Source organism: Cupressus sempervirens, chromosome 9 (assembly GCF_028749045.1).
Source record: "Cupressus sempervirens isolate cs-2001-9-10 chromosome 9, ASM2874904v1, whole genome shotgun sequence".
NCBI lineage: Eukaryota > Viridiplantae > Streptophyta > Pinopsida > Cupressales > Cupressaceae > Cupressus > Cupressus sempervirens.
The window spans coordinates 407499649-407513008 of record NC_143126.1 but is presented as its reverse complement, the minus strand read 5'-3'; positions in this window follow the sequence as shown (position 1 = coordinate 407513008).

Here is a 13360-nt window from a genome sequence, read left to right as displayed (position 1 = left end):
ATTCCTTGTCATCTATTTGATACTCCTATTGTTGGAAATATGAGGTAGACAAGGTGACTAAGAGGGGGGGTGAATTAGGAACCAATAAAACTTCAACTTATTTCACCAATTAATCCTTCATAAAATATTATGATCTAATTGCATGCATGAAAGAATGAAAGTAGTAAAACATTTATAACATTTTGACACAAGATATGGTGATCCAGAAACCTTCCAAATAGAAAGTAAAACTAGGGTGGGGATGATACCCACAAGCTTTAGTACTGCAATATAAAGTTGGCTGGTTAAGGCTTACAATTGATCACTTCTAATGATGTACCTTGTTAGGAGCAATAAGGACTGTTAGGTCCACCTTGTGAAAGGATTTAAAAAACATACAATGAAGTATGTACTCGGTAAAGAGATTTACAAAAAATTATTAAGTCTACCCTATTAAAGGATTTAGCTGATACACTTGTTAGGATGAACCAGTGGCTAATCTTTGATCAACAACTTTGATTTGTTGGTTGAGATTCCTTTGAATTGTAAAGATCACCTTGTTGTGATAGATAAATCTTTGTTGTCCCTTATACTGCTTGTAGCCTTCTTAATTTGCACTTCTACTCTTTATATTTGCTTCATATATCTTATTTGGATATGATAATATACATTGCATATATATATATATATATATATATATATATATATATATATAAAACAATCTGAAACATAATTCATTAAAGTCGGCTACAATACAAATTTCACCAAAATCCACAAAGTTGGCTCAATTACTAGCACTCAGGTTCTAAAGACAAACTCGACGAGTTTCTGATACTTGACAACCATTGTCAACACTCGGCATCATAATGCTCTCGGTAGATGTAGAAGCTCGGTTCATATTAATCACTTCCAATTAGTTTGAACTTAGTCAACACTTGTGACTCGGTGAACATTGTGAAACTCGGCATATAAACTGAATCACTTGGTTGACACTACATGGCTCAGTCAACACTAACACTACGAGCTCAGTATAAACTGAATCACTTGGTTGACACTCCTTGGCTCAGTCAACACTAGATTCACATCACTGATACTGTGAACTTAGTTGACACCGTGCAACTCAGTTAATACTATGAAGCTCAGTTTGCACTGTCACTGATCAACTCGGTAGATATTGCTCAGTGTGAACTAAATGTAGATTTTGAAACTCGGTAGCAATTGTAGAACTCGATAGTAATTGGATTGCTCGGTTACCACTGCAAACTGCCACATAAGCTCAGTAGTAGTAAACCAATTAACTAATTGTTAGTCACTAAAAACAAAACTTGACCTCAATGTCAACACCTATCTCTAATTATTTGTTTAGGTGAATGGTTCTTTCTCACATATAAATTTCTAACATGAGTTTGGATCTTTGATTCTTAGTATTATTATCACTCGATTAGGGATCAAATTTATGTTCAGGTTGTATTGTTTGTTGCTCAGGTAAGGAAGGTTGTTGCTTGGTAGTTCTCTACTGCAACACAAGTAGTGTATTAGGTACATTTGCATACACATATACAAAAAAAATTGTAATCTTCATGTTCCTTCTTTATTTCCTCAATGTTCTTGTCTGCAAACTCATCACTTCTCATATTGGCACTTTTAAGCATTGTGTTAGTAGCTTTGTTCAAACATTTATATAATTTTATCTTCAATGAATAGCCAAGAAAAATACCTTCATCTCCTTTTTAATCAAATTTACACCTACCTCCAAAAATCTTGAAATAACTTACATTAGGTGTAAGACCATACCACACTTCATAGGGTATCTTGTTTGTTCCTTTTTTCAACTAAACTCAGTTGAGAGTATAGATTGCAGTACTGATAGATTCTCTCCAAAACATTTGTGCAACAAATTTTTCAATCAACAATGTCCTTGCACAATCCATAATATATCTATTTCTTCTCTTAGCAATCTCATTTTGTTGTGGTGTCCTCAGTGCAGATAATTGTCTTTTGATACCATGTTGAACACAAAAGTCAGTGAATTCAACAAACATAAACTCACCACCTCTATTAGATCTTAGAAATTTTAATTGTTTACCACTCTCTTTCTCAACTCTATCCTTATACTATTTGAACATATAAAAAGTATGTGATTTTATCTTCATGAACACAATAGTCATCATCCTAGTGTAATCGCCAAAAAAAAAAATGAAATATATGTTATCATAATAACTTTCCACTCTTATTGGTCCACACAAATCAGTATGCACTAATTCAAAAATAGCATTAGAAGTGTGTGTCTTTCTTGAAAAACTTGAATTTGTCATCTAACCAAGCTGACATTCTTTACACATAGCATTCTCAAGTTTATGCAAATTCGATAAGCCTTTAACTCTCTTTTTTCTACTGACCTTCACCATATTCTCAAAACTTACATGAAAATTGTTGTGTGGATATTTTGCAACCGATAGTTTTGCGTAAAAATTCGATCACAAAATAGGATGACTAGCCATAGCGTGTGAGATAGAGTCTCTCCTACCTTAAAGGGAAGGCTCCCCCTTCTCATCGTTCCTTGGATCAACTCAAGGTAAGCAAGAAGTCAAGAGATTTTATAAAATGGGTGTTACCAATATCCTTTCTTCTTATCTTTCAAGAAAGAATCCACTTACTTGTGGAGTGAGTAATGGGCAGGGTGAATCTCTAGCTACACTTCTATCAAGAGCTAGAAACAGTGATATCGATAAACCTTCACTAACTCAAAGGTTAGCTGAAAATGTACCGATTTGGCTCTAAGTCTAGTCATACTTCTATATGGAAAAGCTTTACAATTAGGGAACAAAGACTCCTAAAATTAAGAATAACTTAACTATTTTGCGAATTAAGAATGAAAATATAAGTTACAAACAAAGCTTCTAGCTATATATTCCCACAATTGCTCCTGGTCAAAGCTCTGGCTTCAATTGCTTCTTAACTTTTTTATATTCAATTCACGAGATACAATTATAAATAACACAAGATAACATGAATCAAAGATAACTTGGATGAATTATAGACAAAGCTTACAACTCACACAAATAACAATCTCACTTAATCAAAGTTAAGTCTCAAATGCTCCTTTGTATTCACTTTCTCTAAAAATAGTGCTGACACAAACAAGGTTTTGCTGGTACAATTTCTCCAGAGCTCTCTTGCATAAAGATAGTGATGATTTTACAATAAAGGGGCACTCCTTTATATAGGCACATGAGTTGAGAAAAAGGTGGAGGAAAAAGTGGGAGCAACTCAACCAACTTTGACCTAGTCTAACTAAAAGAGAAAATAAAGGGTTACATGCAACTTGCATTAAATCATTTTACATACATGTAAATACACTTTTTCATGTAATGCATCCTTTACAACTACTAAAATGAAATAAAAACAAAAACAACAATCTTAAAGATTGTTTCTTAGTGCCTTGAATTTGACAATAATGTCACACACTGTGGAAAGATCAGCAATTTCCATAGTCTTTGATATGGCTTCTACTATTACTGCATTTTCATATGCTGACTGCACAACTTTGGAATTTGCTGCAGTAGTATCTAAAAAGTTTTTTATCAAGGACTTATACAAAACAAACTTCTTCATTGTGTGTGAACCAAAATCTTCAGAATCTACATCAGCATTGATCCTAATTATATATTCTAAATTTACTCTCTCTGCTGCAATAAGATTACCAAAGTCATCAGTAACTCAGCATCCTATTTGTTCCAAATCGCAAGTAACATTTGTTTCAACTGCTTGAAAATCTCCAAAGGCCACCTACAACTTTTTGATCATCTTTCTCAATGTCTCCTCCTTGTAACCAATGAGTCCTTAAATCTGAAGAACATTTCACATGATGGAAGTACGTCACATGAGACCATATCATCTAGATCAAATTTACTCATTTCATCCCAATCATCAAGGATTTCCTTCAGGTTATCTTCTTCTTGAGTCAAAGAAGAGATTAAGTTTTGCTCCATTTCATTCATCTCTTTGACATGCCTAAGAACTTGAAATGTCTCTGTAATAGCTCGAACTCATTCATATGATTTCATGTATCCAAGACTTAGAGGCTTCAATTAGCTTTCTCTCCTTAGACATTTGAGACATAACAACACTCTGAGAAGATTGTTTCTAGATGAGCTCATTCACATGAGAGACCTCATGTTTTAGTTGATTTTTCTTTTCCCAAAGCTCATGATTTCTCTTTGATACATTAGCCAATGCATCTTGAGAATCTTGCAAACAACCCAAATGTGATTTCTTTCTATTTTCAACCTTAGTAAACTTGTAGTCAGAATGAGTAAATTCTTCAACAAGTTTATCTACCAAGGGCTCAACAACTTCAACAAATTTGGTTTTATCAGAATCAACCAAAATTTTGGAAACAATCTTGTCTTTCAAAGATTTGGATTTAGTCTTCTTAACAGAAAGATTGTCTAGAGGAACAACCACTTTCCTTCTCTTCATTGTTATTTTGCTCAACCATGCAAGTAGGCTGAAATTTCCATCCCCAAAAGAAGGTACCGTGGAAACCATTGGCATTGATCCTGATTGTGTCTCTATTGTAATAGAGCAAGATTTAGTTCATACAGTTGAAGGCATATGAACATGTTGAGAAGACTTTGTCATGAAAAGCTCAAATCCTATCAAAGATGTATCAAGTTGGGAAACTTGACCATTGGTAAGAGTTGGAAAATCTTCAAAAGCACTTGCTAAATGATCATATTATTCATGTGCAGAGACGTAAGGAGCAATAGAAAAAATAGGAAGAGCCATGATATTAACCTCTGAAATTGGAATGGAAGGAGTGAAAATGGTGGAGAATGAATCCACATCATCATCAACCTCATGTAGAAAAGGCTCTTCATGTATAGAAGATGTACAAGCTTGTGCAGGCTTTGGAGGAGATATGATCATGATTTTGCCTTCTTCATCTGAATCTACTTTATCAAATTTTGTTTCCAATTCTTCTTCTAATTCTTCCACTAATTCTTGAATTGGTTCAGGACCTTGAGATGAATTAGCTCCTTTTCCACCCTTCAATTTGAATTTGAGGGAACCCTTAGCATCAAAAGACGAGGCACCATCTTTTTCTATGATTTCCAATTGTGACTTCCTGCTAGAAGGACCAAAACTTCCACAATCCAAGCCCATCTTAGGATTTACTCTTTTAAGGCCTTTACTTTTCAACCGTTTGTTGGTGTTTACTAAGATGGATTGAAATCTATCCATGATAGATGTACCTTCCTTTTGTTTCCATTGAATAAGAAAAGGGCACTTCTTATTAAAGTTGACTTGATGAAACTTTGGATCAAGGATGTTGCCATCATCTTCAATTTGGAAATATGAAGGGATTTCCAACATGTTAAAATCAATTATCTGTTGCAAGGTTAATCTATAGTATTCCATCTTCATGATGTCAAGTTGTGTCCTCATATCAATCTAGATATCCTCGATGCGATGAACATGAGTGTAGGCTCTTTTCATCTAAGAATTCATCTCTCGATAGTCAAAATCGTATCTAGCTTTGAACTTCTTCAAGGTGATCAATTGTAACTCTGCTTCCATGTTCTTTCCTTTAGGAACTAAAATGATCTAATAATTTCCAATAGCCAAAGGTTTAGCTAAGGTAATGCAAAAATCAGGCCTATGCAAAATATGTTGATCACTCTACACGTCCATAAGTTGTCTAGCTAGCTCCATTAGAATAATTTGATCTATAGCATACCTAGGTAAGGTATACAACTCACCTTTGAAATATCCAACTCTTAAGTATGTGAAAGTGGGAAATTGAATAAAAATATAGATGTATTGGTTCACCTTGTCCCATGCTGCATCAGATACTCTTTTGATAGACAACTGCTTATTGAACAAGCACCACAAATGCCAAAGTTTGCCAAAGTGATTTGGTCATAGTAATCCCAAATAGGAACCTGAAGATAATCTTCCTTGGTAGAAAGAGCAGAGAAAGATCCCATGGAAACAACAATGTAAACAAGATAAGAATTCATGTAGAAGGGCACTGATGTTCCCACATTGCATATCTTCTAGCAGAGTGTAGTATTGATGAGTTCTCCCCAAAAGATGTGTTCTTTATTCTCCATAATTTGAAACATGAACTTATATATCCATGGCTCAATATCAATAGAATCTTTAAGGCCACAAATCTTGCTAAGAAGGATGATGAGATCCTTATATTCTTGTTTGAAGTTAGACCGATGAATGATCTTTGGCCATCTGGAGAAATTGCTTCTCTTATTGTCTAATTAGTAAAGGTTGACATACTTCTAATAATTACCCTTTTGCTCATTCCAGCAAGCCAATGATGATTCTTTGGTCAAATCAACACATTCTACTTTATGTGGAACCTTGAAAATTTTCTCAATGACCTCAGGATCAAGGCTAATGATAACCTTGTCGTCAACATCTTTGATAGTCTTTTTCTTAGGAGTCAAACATCATGCACATCTGAGAATGAAATCAGGTTCTATAGCCACCATAGGAAATGTAGACACCAGGTGAATATTGCTCCTCTTAATATGTTTCATTTCATGACTAGTTGGAGCTTCAACTCTTTGTAAAAAATTAGTCACACCCACATGACCAATCTTTGTGTCCATCATGTTATCCAGAATAGATATGACTGACGAAGGAGTTACATGAGCCAATTCTTTGTCATGTTGATATTTCATTTTGCCTTTGGATTTGGATGGTGAGGACATGTCTTGTACTTGTGCTGCAACACAAAAATCTCAAAATACAAATACATCATCAAAAGAAATCTCCATACAAGTTGACTCTGGATCAGCAGTGAAGATTTGAAAATGGATTGGAGACTTTGCAAATCCGACAAAGTGACCTTAAAGAGAAAGCATATGCATATGCAATGGAGTGCGGAATGAAATGGTATGAAAGTGAGAAAATAGAAGATGAAATGAAATGGAATGGAATGAGAATGTGTGAAGGTGAAACACATGGAAATGCGTACAAATGAAAATTACTGATTTCAAAAGTGAATTAGTGTTTTCAAGACATTATTGCATGAAAAATGAGTACATGTAAGTGCAACATGTAATGGGAGATGGAAGGTGGAATGAGATGCGAATGCAAGTAGAGGATGCACTTCACATGTATGTGCAAATGAAAGATGAGATGGAAAGCATGGAAAGATAAAAAAATATGTATTTGCTCATGGAGGCACAAATGCATATGGAGGAATGGAAATGGAAAATGGAAGATAGAGAATGAGTTTTATAGTCACTTTTGGTGAAAATGGGAAGTCAAAGCACATGGGAGATGAAAATGACATCTTTTTGACTTTTCAAGAAGTGACTTTTAATCAAAATTGGACCTTTTGGATGTAATTACACGTAAAGATTTTCTTGTAATTGTGTCATGCGAGTGGATGCGAAAAGTGAAATGGGTGAAAATGAAAGTGGAAAATGGGATTACATGCATGTGGGGATGGTGAATGAGATGGAAAACATGTAATTTTATTTGTCGGATGGAACGTGAAGTTTTGTGACACGAAAACAAAATGTGGAATATGATGATGCTTTTGCATGTAATGAAGCAAAAACAAGTTCTTGGGCAAGAACTTGCAATTTCTTCAAGTGGAGAAAATCGGCAAGCAAGCACAAAATTCAAAACACAAAAGAAACAATGTACCTTTGGAAAGTGACTCAAACATAGCAAGACGCAATGCACTTCAACACTCAAATTCAAAATTGGGACTTGGAAAAGAACCAAAAATATAAAAATGAACAAAAACTTCATTTTTAAAGGAAAAAATGCACTTTTCATGGAAAAGATTTTAACAAATGGAAACCATCAAGTAATTACATGCATAAAATCAACAAGATAAGCATGAATTTAAAGCAAGAAAGAAAGAGTCCACTTACATGTGCCAAAAATGAAGGAAAAAGATGCTCCAATGTTTGAAAAATTCTTCAAAGTCATTTGAATCTTTCAAACTTTTGCAATTTCAAATGGGAGAAGGTAGTAAACAAGGCGTTTTAGGTGGAGGATACCAAAATGTGCCCTAGAAACACTCCAAGATCCAACATTTTTGGATTGAATGCTTGTGGGACATTTTTGGTAAAAACATTTTTCTCCATGATGCAAGATCAAAATATTTTGATCATTAAACACCAAAATGTGAACCACAATGCAATGTAACCTCCAAAATATGCCAAATCGATTTTCTTGGGAGCTAAAACATGCATTAAAAATGGATTTATTTGTTGATTTCTCCAAAAACATGCCCTATTATGAAGCTTTCAAAAATGTTTTTGAGCTTAATAAATCTATTTTATAAGAAAGAGAAATCATTGCCAACCAAAAATGGCTCCAATGGAACAAATCTCATGCAAATCCATTGAGAAAATATCTAGTTATGATCAAAATCGGGTTTGTGGAGGGCAAGAGCATGCTCTTCTTCAAAAATGGACTTTTGGAGGGTCAATGCATATATTAAAACATATCTTTCTCCAAAATCAGACCTTTTTGGGTCACTTACATATTTGAAAACTTGCATCTCTCCAAAATCACACTTTTTGGGTGTCATTACATATTTTAAAACATGCTCATAGGCAAAAACGGACCTTTTGGGGGAGAAAGCATGTTTTAAAATACAACTCACTTTTAAGATGTCTAAGCATGAAAACTTCACTTTTGATGCAATAGTATCAAAAAAGTTCGCTTATGAAGAACTTTTAATGTAATGACATCAAAAATGTCCACCAAAGTAAACTTTATATGCAGTGACATGTAAAATGTCCACTTTTGATGGATTTTACTTGTTATTGCATATAAAATATCCACTTATGAGGACTTTAAGTCATTTAATTCACTTAAAATTATAAAAATGTTACAAAATGGGTCATAAACAATATTTATTTATCATATTTTGAAATATAATATATAAACATCACTTAAAAGTAATATTTAAATAAACATTTAATTTTTGAAACCAAAAATTAAACTGAAACTATATAGTTATATAGTTACTTTAAGTGAAAAATTAAAAAGTAACTCAACTTAAAATTATAACATAAAGTGCACTAGAGTCACTTTAAGTTAAAAATTTAAAGTTAAAGTAACTTAAAAACATAACAAAAAGTGAATATAAGTTATATTTTTGAAAAAGTGAAAGTCAAATTGAAAATATAACATCATATTTTTAATTCATGTTGTTGCACCCAAAAGGTCCACTTTTGAAACACTAAAATGGGCATAACTCTTGACTGACAACTTTGATTGACCTCTAGGTTAGATCGAATCAAAGGGAAAAATAAAAGACATGACATTAACAAAACCAAAAGACTAAAAACCAAAAAATGCAAACTCAAAAGCAAAAAATGAACAATGAAGGCTTCAAAAATCAAGCAAAGGCTTGACAAAAAGAAAAATGAAAAAGACTTGACAAAGGCCTTGAATAAAAAGATTTGATGTATGAATTGAAATGGATCGATTGATCAACATTAAACAATTAAATATCAAATTCAAGTTTAGAGAAACGCAAAACTAGCTTGAAAAAGTTTCATGTTGTTACCAACCTTTTGTGGTGACAAAATGCAGGACAATAAAACAACCTCTTATGCCACAATCATACATCTTCAACCTTAGAAAAAAAACATGCATCAATAGTAGGATCAAGATAAAATAGATTACCTTTTGTTTGCACTCTAGTTCTAATTAGATTGTGTTCATCATCATAGATCTTGACTTGTATGTTCTGAAACTCCAACTTGTGACTTGTATTGTTCAATTGAGCAACACCCAAAAGATTATACTTTAGTCCTTGTACCCAATATGAATCATCACATGTGATTTTATCATTCAACATTAGTGATCTTCTACCTTTCACTGGATATGGAACATCATTACCTAGCCTAACAAATCCACCATCATCAATTTCTTCAAATTTGTCAAACTTACTTATGTCACCAGTCATGTGATGTGAGAATCCATTGTCTATTATCCATGTATCATTCTTTCTAACATGTGAAATAAGGTATTTTTCATTCTCATACATTTCTTCATTCGGATCTTCTTTCATAACAACATAAACCATCTCAACTACTTCTTTCTCATCATCGGTATTGGACTTGGTATGCTCTTCTTTACAAATGTAGCATGATTTATTTCCTTTGTCCTTGTAGTCATTGTTCTTCCTATACTTGTAATCTTTCTTATCATTTCTATCACTCTTGCTTTTGTTAGTACACTTAACTGCAAAATGACCAACTTCAGTGCACTTAAAACATATCAGTGATAATTTACCTTTGTCTCTCAATAATCTCCTTTCAAGAAATGCTTCAATATCATCCATATAATCTTTAGATTCTAATTCACTTTCATATTTACTACTCTTCTCTTTTTTTGAACTACCAATGGTTACTGAAGACTTGAAAGCATTTCCAAGTGTAACCATACTATTATCATAATTTCTCAACTAAAATGTAGTCAACGGACCAACTAAACCATCTAGTTTAAAATCATTATTAGACATTTCTCTAACTTCTTGAATTGTATAAACTTTTATAGCATAGATGGGTAGGAGATTTCTAAAAACTTTACTTACAATTTTAGAATCACTGATAACTCCTCCAGTAGCTCTAATTGCACTCACAACTTCATTGATTAGGTTCACATACTATGTAGCATTCTCACCATCTTTCATTCTAATGTCATCATACTTTCCATTTAAAATTTTTTCCTTATCTATAACATGTTTGGATCTCCACCATGTACAAGTGCCATTTTGTCCCACATTTCTATTGAAAAAGAAGATTTTTGAAGTATAGAAATAAGGAAGATTGTTGAAACATGTCATGGAAACAATCATTATTTTGTCATTGATGTCGAACTTGCTACTTGATGGGAAGACAATTGCTATCTTTGGTCTACATGCTATCATTTGATTGATTGATGAAGATGATTTGAAAAGAAAAGGATAACAAGAGTACCTAGAGAAAGGTTGAGTTATATGGTGTATAAAAGGAGCACTAAGACCAAGCAAGACTTTGATGATATACTGTATTATTTATCTACTTAAGGTTACAATGAAAGGATAATAAAGAAAAGACAAGAAGAAGACTAAGAAAAAAGAATGTTTCTATCAAGCCTGGTCGATAAAATAGTGTAAGCTAGACATTTAGCTCAAGACGAGTAGAAAGATGGTTATGACCGAGCCGAGCAAAGTTTAATATGTGTCGAGCATTAGCAAACTCAGTTTGTGCCAAGCATCAGAGATGACAATATTGACTGAGCAAAGACTTAGTTCATGCCAAGCAACCTAGTGTTGACCAAGCATCAGAAGTCAGTTATTGTTGAGTAAACAACATGTTATTGTCGACTAATAGTATAAAGAGTTTGACGAAGATTTCACGAATTTGAGCTGATAAAGTTGATTTCTTGAATTGTGTGAAGTGTGTTGAAGATAAGTATGATGATCTGGTGGCACATAATTCAAGATAAACCATTTGAAAATGAATTTGAAGAGGATTGTAAGAGAAGTTTCTAGAGGGAACATAATGGAAAGAAGGGAGGATTCAATGAATCTAACCTAACCCTAAGATGGACAATTGTGATGGAGTGGGAAAAGATCAAAATTCTCTATATAAGGAGATACAAGGCCAGAAGCAAAGTGTGAGAGAAAAATAGGAGTTTGGAGGTGTTGCTTCATATGGTGGCTAAAGGAATGATCCTGCAGTTGGCATACTAAGCAAGAAGGCTTAAGGAGGTGAAGATATGAAGGGTAAACAAGTAATCATAGACAAAGGGGAATGAATGTCAAGTAGAATGGAGAGCTAAATGAGAGATCTATAATCTACAAGTTGTAATCACCTAAAAATGGTCATCTAGACTATTAGCCCCCTTTTCAACATTTTGGCTAAATTAATTTAATCACTTACCTAAGCCAAATTGCTAATAATCAATTTATTTGATTATAACCTATAGTTTGACTATGCTATCCTAAGTTCATTATTTAATTAAAAGAACATGTCCCCTTTTAATTAAATAAAACACCCCATTCTTCTAACCCACTTAAAGTGCACACATAAAGTCCTTTTTCTATTTTACAATTAAAAGAAAAGGCTTGTGAGACTTTTGTCTTATATGACAAGTCAACTTATATTCTATTGGTTGACTTGTGTGTGCACATGGATCACTCTTATTTTCGAATTCCACCGTTGATCATCCACCATCTTCATCTTGATCTCCACCGTCCGTACATCTTTAAAAGGGAGAGAGCTTTCCCCCTCAATCCTCATCTTTTGAACATTGTTATGCTGCAGGTTTCTTTGGAGCTTTGTGGAGAACTTCTATTTCTTGTCTACATTCTCTCATACTATAGCATTTTAGCTTAGATTCATGTTGCATGTTAGTTTAGTTTCTATTTTGCAATAATCTATCTCACATAGCTTAATATTTGGATTGTAACACTCTCATCCATGCTTAGAATAGTTGCACTTCACATTTCATTCTAGCTTAATCTTCATTTGCATTGCATTCTTGAGGAACTCCTTGGGACATTTGCATTCTTGCATCTTGTCTTTGAAACCTCCCATTGCATGGTTTACTAGAAAGAAGAGTATCTCTAAGGCTCATCTGAGAGCCTTCTTATTCTTGAAATATACTCTCTTGCACTCCGTGGATAGGGAGCTCTAAGCCGGCATCCAAACATTCCAATCTCATGGAATCGTTTGGATAGAAGGGTTTAGAGTGTGACACTTTCTAGTGTACATTTTTGGCGCCCACCGTGGGGCTTGAATCAAGTTCTAGCTCCATTTGCTTTCATTTTTTATCTCTGGTTTTTTACAGCAGCATATTGGATCTAATCAAATGCTTTTGTAAAATTATCACTTTGGTTTTAAGGCCAACCCATAAGTAGATTGATTTGAAGGCCAAAAATCTAGTTGGTTTAAAGATTTGATCATATCTTTTAAACTGCTTGGATTTTGGTTCTGAAATTTTTTTTGCACATTGGGTATGTATTCAAAATCTTTCAGTCCAATTTTCAGAGAATTTTGACATGATTTGCGAAAGTTATGATATTTTCTTATTTTTTCATAAAAAGTCATTTTTGATCGCACATCAGCGTTTTTTTCAAAAAAACTTACATTTTCAAAAAGAGTTTTCAATTCTAATAGGGGTTCTTTCTTTGTGTTTTTAATTTTGAGATCGTATTAAGGATAACAAATTCGATTTGATAAATTTGGCCTGTTTTGACAAAATCAATCTCTAGGGAGCAAATGAAGAGATTTTTTAAAATTTCTTGCATTTTTGAAAAGCTCTCTGATTTTTAACAGGGGTCTCTTTTTTTCATTTTCATTTTTGGATACGAAATCATAGCAAAAAA